The sequence below is a fragment of the Megalopta genalis genome, chromosome 1 (assembly GCF_051020955.1).
Source record: "Megalopta genalis isolate 19385.01 chromosome 1, iyMegGena1_principal, whole genome shotgun sequence".
Classification (NCBI taxonomy): domain Eukaryota; kingdom Metazoa; phylum Arthropoda; class Insecta; order Hymenoptera; family Halictidae; genus Megalopta; species Megalopta genalis.
The window spans coordinates 31,478,609-31,487,402 of record NC_135013.1 but is presented as its reverse complement, the minus strand read 5'-3'; positions in this window follow the sequence as shown (position 1 = coordinate 31,487,402).

Below are 8,794 nucleotides of genomic sequence, written 5' to 3'. Positions count from 1 at the left end.
GCAGACAGCCGAACTAAAAGTACCACCTATATGCACGATGCAGGGTCGCGGAAAGATATTAATTACAACAAAATTGAGGCATAAAAAACTAAACCAAAGACACAGGATTGTTCAGAATAATCTGCTGCATCGATATCATACAAGAAAAATATATGACAACAATATAAAACATTGTTACATGGTTTTTCAAGTTTGATTAACTATTATGTTAATTAATTATGTATCCCGGTGTTGTCATTCACTTTTTTTGAATTATATCGATGCAGCAGAGTTTTCTTATCAGTTCTACGTATTAGGTTAACTTCCTTTAGCGTCGTAATTATGCCATAATTAATGTTTTTCGGCAAGCTTGCATAGGGTATACAGGAGAGATTTAGTTCAGGAGTTCGCCGCTACGTGGTGATAGTGTTTCGATGCTCGTCAGCGGGCATTATTTCAGATGAAATTACATAATTAAATAACTCGCGAATAACGGTGAATCAAATTTCACGCTTGGTCTCAAAATGTTCGTAACGATCCCGTGCATCGATTGTCTATCTCAGATTACCATAATTATATCTATTTACACATTAAAATAAAGGCGCAACTAAAAACTCCTAGAAAAGTTTATCCGCATGTTATTCTATGAATCCTGGTAATTTCAACGGTAAAAGAATATACCGTCTGTGTTCGAGAATTCAAGGAACATCTTTGCAACCGTTCGACGAACAAATTTCATTTATAAGTTCGAATATGAAAATTTATCTTCGACGATCTCCGAGACTTCCAAGTATTCACGCAGATGGCGCCACCGTGTCAGACCCATGAAAACCTTCAAACAGCGCCATCGCACGCAATGGCGAACTACTGAAACCGGTAGACAAATTACCGACTGTAGCTACATTTCAGAACGACAGATGTCGCCGCTGTGCATTTCCAAAGGATAATCGACGCTGTCGGTAAGTTCGGCTAACAGTTTCAGCATTTTCTCACTACGCATTTTGGCGCTGCACGGATCCCTGTAATCCTAGTTCGAAATTTCGCCACGAGTGGCGCTGTTTGCCACAACGGCGGCAGTTTCAAACGATCCGAACGAAATAACGCTTCCGTGCAGTTTCAACGAATCATTTATACCGGAGGCACAATACAATTCGAAGTACAAGCTCCGCCAATATATTCGCGAAATTAATAATTAATAATACATATTTTATTATTATTTATTAATTATATTATATTTCATTATTATTTTTAAATTAATAATATATATTATATTAAATTTGCAGAATTATGCTTAAATTCTGCCGTCCACATCTCGGAACGCCTTTCGCTCGCAGCAGCTTCGTCGGACAGTTCGTATTCGCCGTCGATCGACCGCGTTCGAACGGCTCCCACAAAAGGAAGTACGATAACGCGCGAAAGTATCGTGGCCGACCGCACGGAGGATCGCTTGCAAACAGTGGCGGAGGCACAATTCTTATCACCTCGTGTTGATGCGGCGCGCGAGCGGTGTTATCGTACGGACCTTTGAACTTTGAGACGGCACAGCAGGAAAAATCGCGCTCTCTTTTTCCCCGGTCGACCGATAAAAGTCGCTCGGCGGTCGCCGCGTTCCATCTGCTTAGACAACGGTGCGCGAACCGTGACGCCAATTAGACCGGCCCATTAAGTCGCGAAGCGTGTAGATACCGTGTCGTGCCGGGCTGTTGCACCCGAACGAGCCGCGCACCTGTAAGCGAAATCGCGCCGAAATTAGCCGTAGGGTGCGGTCAAATCTCGAGCAATCTCTACAAATCAAAGCCCGATTCGTCGGAACTCGTGTTCGGAATAATTTCGCCAATTTTCGCGCGACGACGCCGACCTTTTAACAGCTCCGAAATAAAAAAACGACCTCGAATAATTTCTCTTTAATCGAACGGGTTCCAGCACCCTCGCCGCTTTCCGCGGCGCGACGTTTACGATGCAAAATTTCACGGTGGCACGTTCTCCCATCGGCGAACGCGGGCCGCACCGGGGCCCGACGGGCGCGCGCGCGCGCTCGCGCCGCAGCTGTCCGCGAAATTGATGGCGCACCGGATCGCTCGCGGTTCTGAGACGAAACGCGTATATATCTAAACAAACTATAATAAACAGTTGCATGCTAATATTCACTCTTAGCAATGATGATTTTTATTTATTTTATTTTATATTATCATGGTCCTGTGAGGGTTAATTGCGATAGCTGAAGCTATCTGCAACGTTGGCGAAATCTCGGCGAAACTTCGGAAAAGTGAAAAATGACTTAGAAAGTGTCGGATCGTCGTCGTCCTCCGGTCCGCCATCTTCGATCCTCGTCGCCCGAATCGGAGGATTCTTCCGTCGCGGAGGACCCGGCGCAAATGGCGGATGGCGCACCGGATCGCTCGCGGTTCTGAGACGAAACGCGTATATATCTAAACAAACTATAATAAACAGTTGCATGCTAATATTCACTCTTAGCAATGATGATTTTTATTTATTTTATTTTATATTATCATGGTCCTGTGAGGGTTAATTGCGATAGCTGAAGCTATCTGCAACGTTGGCGAAATCTCGGCGAAACTTTGGAAAAGTGAAAAATGACTTAGAAAGTGTCGGATCGTCGTCGTCCTCCGTTCCGCCATCTTCGATCCTCGTCGCCCGAATCGGAGGATTCTTCCGTCGCGGAGGACCCGGCGCAAATGGCGGATGGCGCACCGGATCGCTCGCGGTTCTGAGACGAAACGCGCGCTAGTTATTACCGGACGCGGGCCGATAACGGGCGCGGGCCACGTAAAAATGACGATAAAACGGCGAACAGCGGGGCGGCCGAAGGAGGCGCCGAGTGCGCGCACCCATCGCGCGGTGATCGATCGGGCTCTAATCCCGATCGCCGGCCCGTACTTTTCTGTCTGGGCAGATTACGGGCGACGGTGCTCGACGACATCGTCATTGTTTCGTCTGGCCGCGGCGTGAGCGCGCGCGCGCGAGAGAGAGGGGCTCGTTTTCAGCGACGAAACGCCGGGGACCAGACGAACGTGGAACGAGGAAGACGCCAGGGCAAGGGTCGCAGGGCGGTGGTGCGAACCGGTTAATTCTGCGCGAGTCTCGATCCAGCGGGAACGGTTCGGCGCGATAAACGGGGAAGAGGGCGATCTCGCGGAGAGGGCGATCGATGGGCGGCCGGGGGCCGAACGGGGGGACGGCGAACGGAGAGACAAAAGCGAGGCCTCGTGGATGATATCTGTCGGCAGCTAGACATTGTAATCGGCGCTCGCGCAACAACAAAACTACTTCAAAGCGGCGAGCTCGAGTAGCGAAATTGTGGGGGAGTCGGTTAGAGCCGGTCTTATCGTGGGTTCAAGACACTGTTGTTGCTCCTGGACCAGGCGTTCGCGAGTTTAGATAAACGCGAACGCAGTCGGCCGATGGACAGACGCGCTCGCGAGAGGACAGGATCGACGATAGCCGACAGCGTCGGTTCTATTGGGTTGGTAACTAAGTAATTGCCGATTTGTTCAATGAAATACATAATTTTGTTTTTACTTGGAACGAAGTTTAATCTGTAATGTATTTTCCATCGCATTCCGAGGCATCGGTGATAGATAGCGTGAGTTTCGGTGGAGCTGTAATGAAATGCGGATTAAAATTTCGGATCCTCCAACATGGAACAGAAGAGAGTCTCGTAGGCTGGCTTGAAGCTACGCCGCATTCCATTAATAAATCGTTCAAGCCTCGAAAAAAAGAAAAAAAAACGACGGCGGTGCTGTTACAAGTTTGCTGGACCGTGGCGAGGCGACTTGGTCACCCTATTATTTGGACGCTATTTGGACAGGTCGTTCTCGGACGTCCGGCGAGATTTGCATATTCCCCCCGCGGATATTTATTTTTGCGCTATCACGCTGTGTTCGGCACTTTTCGGCCGTGTTTTCCGAATAACCCCTGGGACTCGAACGCGGTTAAATTCTGCGAGACCGGATCGCGCACCTAGTCAGTGAGATCCTTCGCTCGCGCCGCCTCTTCGAGTTCGCCTGACCTCGTTCCGGCCGCGATAAGGGCGAGAATAAGGGGAGGCATTCTATTGCAGGAATAAAGGACGCATCGTCTGCACCGGTTACAATAAAGCTAGAAATCTGGAGACCTCCGACCTCGGCGAACGGTTCGCAGCCTATCTGCGCCGATGCCCGGGGCCCGATGACAACGACGACGATGACGTACGCGCGGATGAGAAATAAACGGGCCAGGGGAGGGGGGACGGGGGCCTGTGGCTCCGGGGAGCCGCGCAGGTAGCACGCCGGGGCGAACGGACGGCCGCAGGGGTTAATTAACGCCGGGACAAAGAAGCATCGAGAGGCTCACGGGAATTCGTGTGGACGCGCGGGATCATCCGCTTGGCTCTTGGGCGCCGCTTGCCACCGTAATTTCCAGCGCTCCCCGGGCCGCCCCGGAGCCGCGCAACCTTTAATCCCCCGATGTTCTCGAAGTCGTTGGCCGCGCCCACCGTGCTCCTAGATGCCGTCGATTGCGACAGGAACGAGTTTCCGGCTGCTCCCGCCGTGCCTAGAATCCCGGTGCCGGATGCGTACAGGTGTTGCCGTCGATCCGAAAATTGGCCGAACATTGCGAAACCGCGTCGACAAACATCGGCTCTTCTCTGCGAAAGAACGATCGATCCCGAAAGAATTTTTTAACGAAAACGAAGGATATTGTTTCGGTTTATCGCGTCGCAGCGAAGACCGGAGGATTCCTTCCGCGATTTTGGCGTCTTTCTGCGAAATCGAAATTATTGTTTATTAAGCCATTGTCTTGTACTTTGGACTTCGACGAGTTCGATTCGTCGTTAAAAATTTCTAGTAACAATTTATCGAGCATAGATGTTATTTTGTTCTTTGAAGTTGGAATACGATTGTAATCTCTCGTCGTCGATTATTTAACCCTTGCAGGACCATGATAATATAACCATAATAATATAAAATAAAATAAATAAAAGTCATCATTACTAGGAGTGAATATTAGTATGCAACTGTTTATTATAGTTTGTTCATATATATATAATAATAATACAGATAGATAGATAGATAGATAGATGTAATATAGAATTATAATATAGAATAATATAGTTTGTTTAGAAAGTTGGAATACAATTGTAATGTCTCGTCGTCGATTATTTAACCCTTGCAGGATCATAAAGTTGCTGAGAGAAAATATTAGTATGTAACGGTATTTATTTTAGTTCGTTTAGACGTAAAGTAAATGGAAATTATAAGAGAAGTACATTAGAATGTGTAGTTTCTTTGAAATTTTATGGAAAATATTTTTTACCAATGGACTACAAAGGTAACACGAATTATGGTTAGGTTTATTGACAATGTTTTTTTATTTATTATATCAAATGTCTTTTATTATATCAAAATGTTGACTAAAATAATAGATAATTATGAAATAAAATTACTATACAAAACGATGCGCTAATTACGATATTCTGCGAATATCTGAATATATTTTCGACCCCTATCGCCTGCAATTAACCCTTTGACATACCATTTTATTCGTAGTCGCTGCGATTAGAAATATTTCGATCGCAATAATTTCTTTAGATCAATAGAAATTGTTTCGTAGAATATCACAATTAGCGCATCATTTTGCACAGTAATTCTATTTCATAATTTCCTATTATTTTAGTTAACATTCTCTTATAAAATAAACCAACAAATAAAAGACATTGCGTAATAAGCCTAAGACCATAATTTGTGTTACCTTTACAGTCCATTGGGAAAAATATTTCCTATAAAATTTAAAAGAAGAACTACGCGTCCTTACGTATTTTTCTTACGATTATTATATATTCTAAACAAATTATATTATTCTATATTATAATTCTATATTATATAATTAATATAATTAATAATAATGAATAATTATATTATAATTAATAATAATTAATATAATTATATTATAATTAATAATAATTAATAATTATATTATAATTATAATATAATTATATATTATATATATCTAAACAAACTATAATAAACAGTTGCATATTAATATTCACTCTTAGCAATGATGATTTTTATTTATTTTATTTTATATTATCATGATTATATTATCATGGTCCTGTGAGGGTTAATTACAATAGCTGAAGCTATCTGCAACGTTGGCGAAATCTCGGCGAAACTTCGGAAAAGTGAGAAATGTCTCGGAAAGTGTCGGATCGTTGTCCTCCGTTCCGCCATCTTCGATCCTCGTCGCCCGAGTCGCAGGATTCTTCCGTCGCGGAGGACCCGGCTCATCGACCATAAATGGAAACGCTCGCAATTAGGATAGGAGGGCCGGCGAGGGGGGGATTTATATGACGATAGCGTAATCGCGGCGAGTATGAGCCGGGACTTCCGGTCTCCTGCGCGCCGGAACTGCACGGCCGGCCGGTTCGCTGTCGCGACGAGGACGAGCCGCTCGCGGTGGAACTCGCCCAAAGTGATTTCACGCCCGGCGGAGCGCGGAAACGGGCGTTTACTCGAGATTTTCGTTCATAAATCAAGTGGCGAGCTTTCATGAGCCCCCTCGCTCCGGATCCGCTACACGGGGGGTTGTGTGTCCGACGGCCATTCACCGGCTAATCGCAGCTCATATTCACCGAGATCGCCGATACGCCGGAAACGGAAGGGTTCGAGCCACGGCGCGGTTCCGCTGCGGTCTCGCACACGCCTACGCTTGCCGGCTCCGAAAAACTGCGAGGCTGAATCGTGTCTCGTTTACACGCTGCTTAAACGACTAGTCGCTTTTCTCTTTTTTACTGGAACGAGTTGTGGTTATCTTTTAACCCTTTTGTGTCTATCGGGACTTATGTGTCCCAATTATTTATTTCGTATGCCTATTGGCAGAAATGAATGCTATATATACCATATAGATACTACCTATATGTATATATACTATACTATATACTCTACCTACTATATACTATACTACTATACCATATATGTATACTATATATACTCTTAGAGTACATAGCACGCACATATTTGTTTGCATGCAATCGCATAACCTCTTAGTTTGGCGGTGGAGTGGGGGAAACGCTAATAAAATCAACATTTCCTGTTATTAGCATCTACAAACTTGAAAAACTTGACGTGTAAAACTTGACTTCAGATATAATGCGAATTAATGAAAAATAAATCGAACACCAAAGGGTTAAGTATAAATGTTATTCCATTCTTCAAACCCCTTGACACACAATGACGAGTTGGGGCCGTTATTCATTTCATGTGTTATTGCAGACTTTGACGAGTTTAATTTGTTGAGAGCTGTTTTTGGCGGACGCCATTTCAACACGTTTATATAAATATTTAATATTTATATAAACACGTTGCATCATTTATATGGCGTCCGCCGAAAACATTATTTAACATTTAATATTTATACCACATATTTAATATTTATATAAATATAAAATATTACTATATATATGTATATATATATATATGTATATATATGCAATTACATGCAATGCAATGCAATATAATATAATAAATAATATAATATAATTGTATCTCCTCTCTTCCCGAATTGTCCACTTTTGTGTACAAGCCGAGCGTCAATTAAAGAGAGAATTCAGCGTATTCCCTGAAAATTGTAAAGCTGGTGGAAACATTACTGTCGGTGACGGGAGGGTGCGAATTGGCCACGATCCAAATTGGACCGCTTTTTTTTCTGTATTCTCTGCAGACCGACGAGTCGATCGTCGAAGGGTTAAACGAGGAAGCGGAGCGGTGCTCGTGCGGCGAAGCAGATTCAAAGAAAATCGTTCCCAGCGGCAGCTGCGTCGCTAGATCAAGAGAAGTCGAGCCACCTTCCGGAGGAGTTTTTCTTCGTGACCGTAGGAAAAAGAAGAAGAGGGCCTCCCCCCCTCCATCGGCGATCGCTTTCCGCGGCTTTGGAAACGCGTTCTACCACGGGAGGCTCGTTAGCAGGATCGGCGCAATTACGTGAATCGTCTATGCTGTATCGAAGTGGCGAGGATGGGTGACTGGTTGCAGACTAAAAGAGAGGTAGATAGAGAGAAAGAGAGGGGGAGATCTAGGGATCTAGAGAGAGAGGGGGGGAGAGGGGGAGATCTAGGGATCTAGAGAGAGAGAGAGAGAGAGAGAGAGAGAGAGAGGGAGAGAGATCTAGAAATTTAGAGAGAGAGAGAGAGAGAGAGAGAGAGAGAGAGGAAGAGAGATCTAAAAATCTAGAGAGAGAGAGAGATCTATAGAGAGAGGGAGATCTAGGGATCTAGAGATCTAGAGAAAGAAATCTATAGAGAGAGGGAGATCTAGGGATCTAGGGATCTAGAGAGAGAGAGAGAGAGAGAGATCTAGAAATCTAGAGAGAGAGAGAGAGATCTATAGAGAGAGGGAGATCTAGGGATCTAGAGATCTAGAGAAAGAAATCTATAGAGAGAGGGAGATCTAGGGATCTAGGGATCTAGAGAGAGAGAGAGAGAGAGAGAGAGAGAGAGATCTAGAAATCTAGAGAGAGAGAGAGAGAGATCTATAGAGAGAGGGAGATCTAGGGATCTAGAGATCTAGAGAAAGAAATCTATAGAGAGAGGGAGATCTAGGGATCTAGGGATCTAGAGAGAGAGAGAGAGAGAGAGAGAGAGAGAGAGATCTAGAAATCTAGAGAGAGAGAGAGAGAGATCTATAGAGAGAGGGAGATCTAGGGATCTAGAGATCTAGAGAAAGAAATCTATAGAGAGAGGGAGATCTAGGGATCTAGGGATCTAGAGAGAGAGAGAGAGAGAGAGAGAGAGAGAGAGAGAGAGAGAGATCTAGAAATC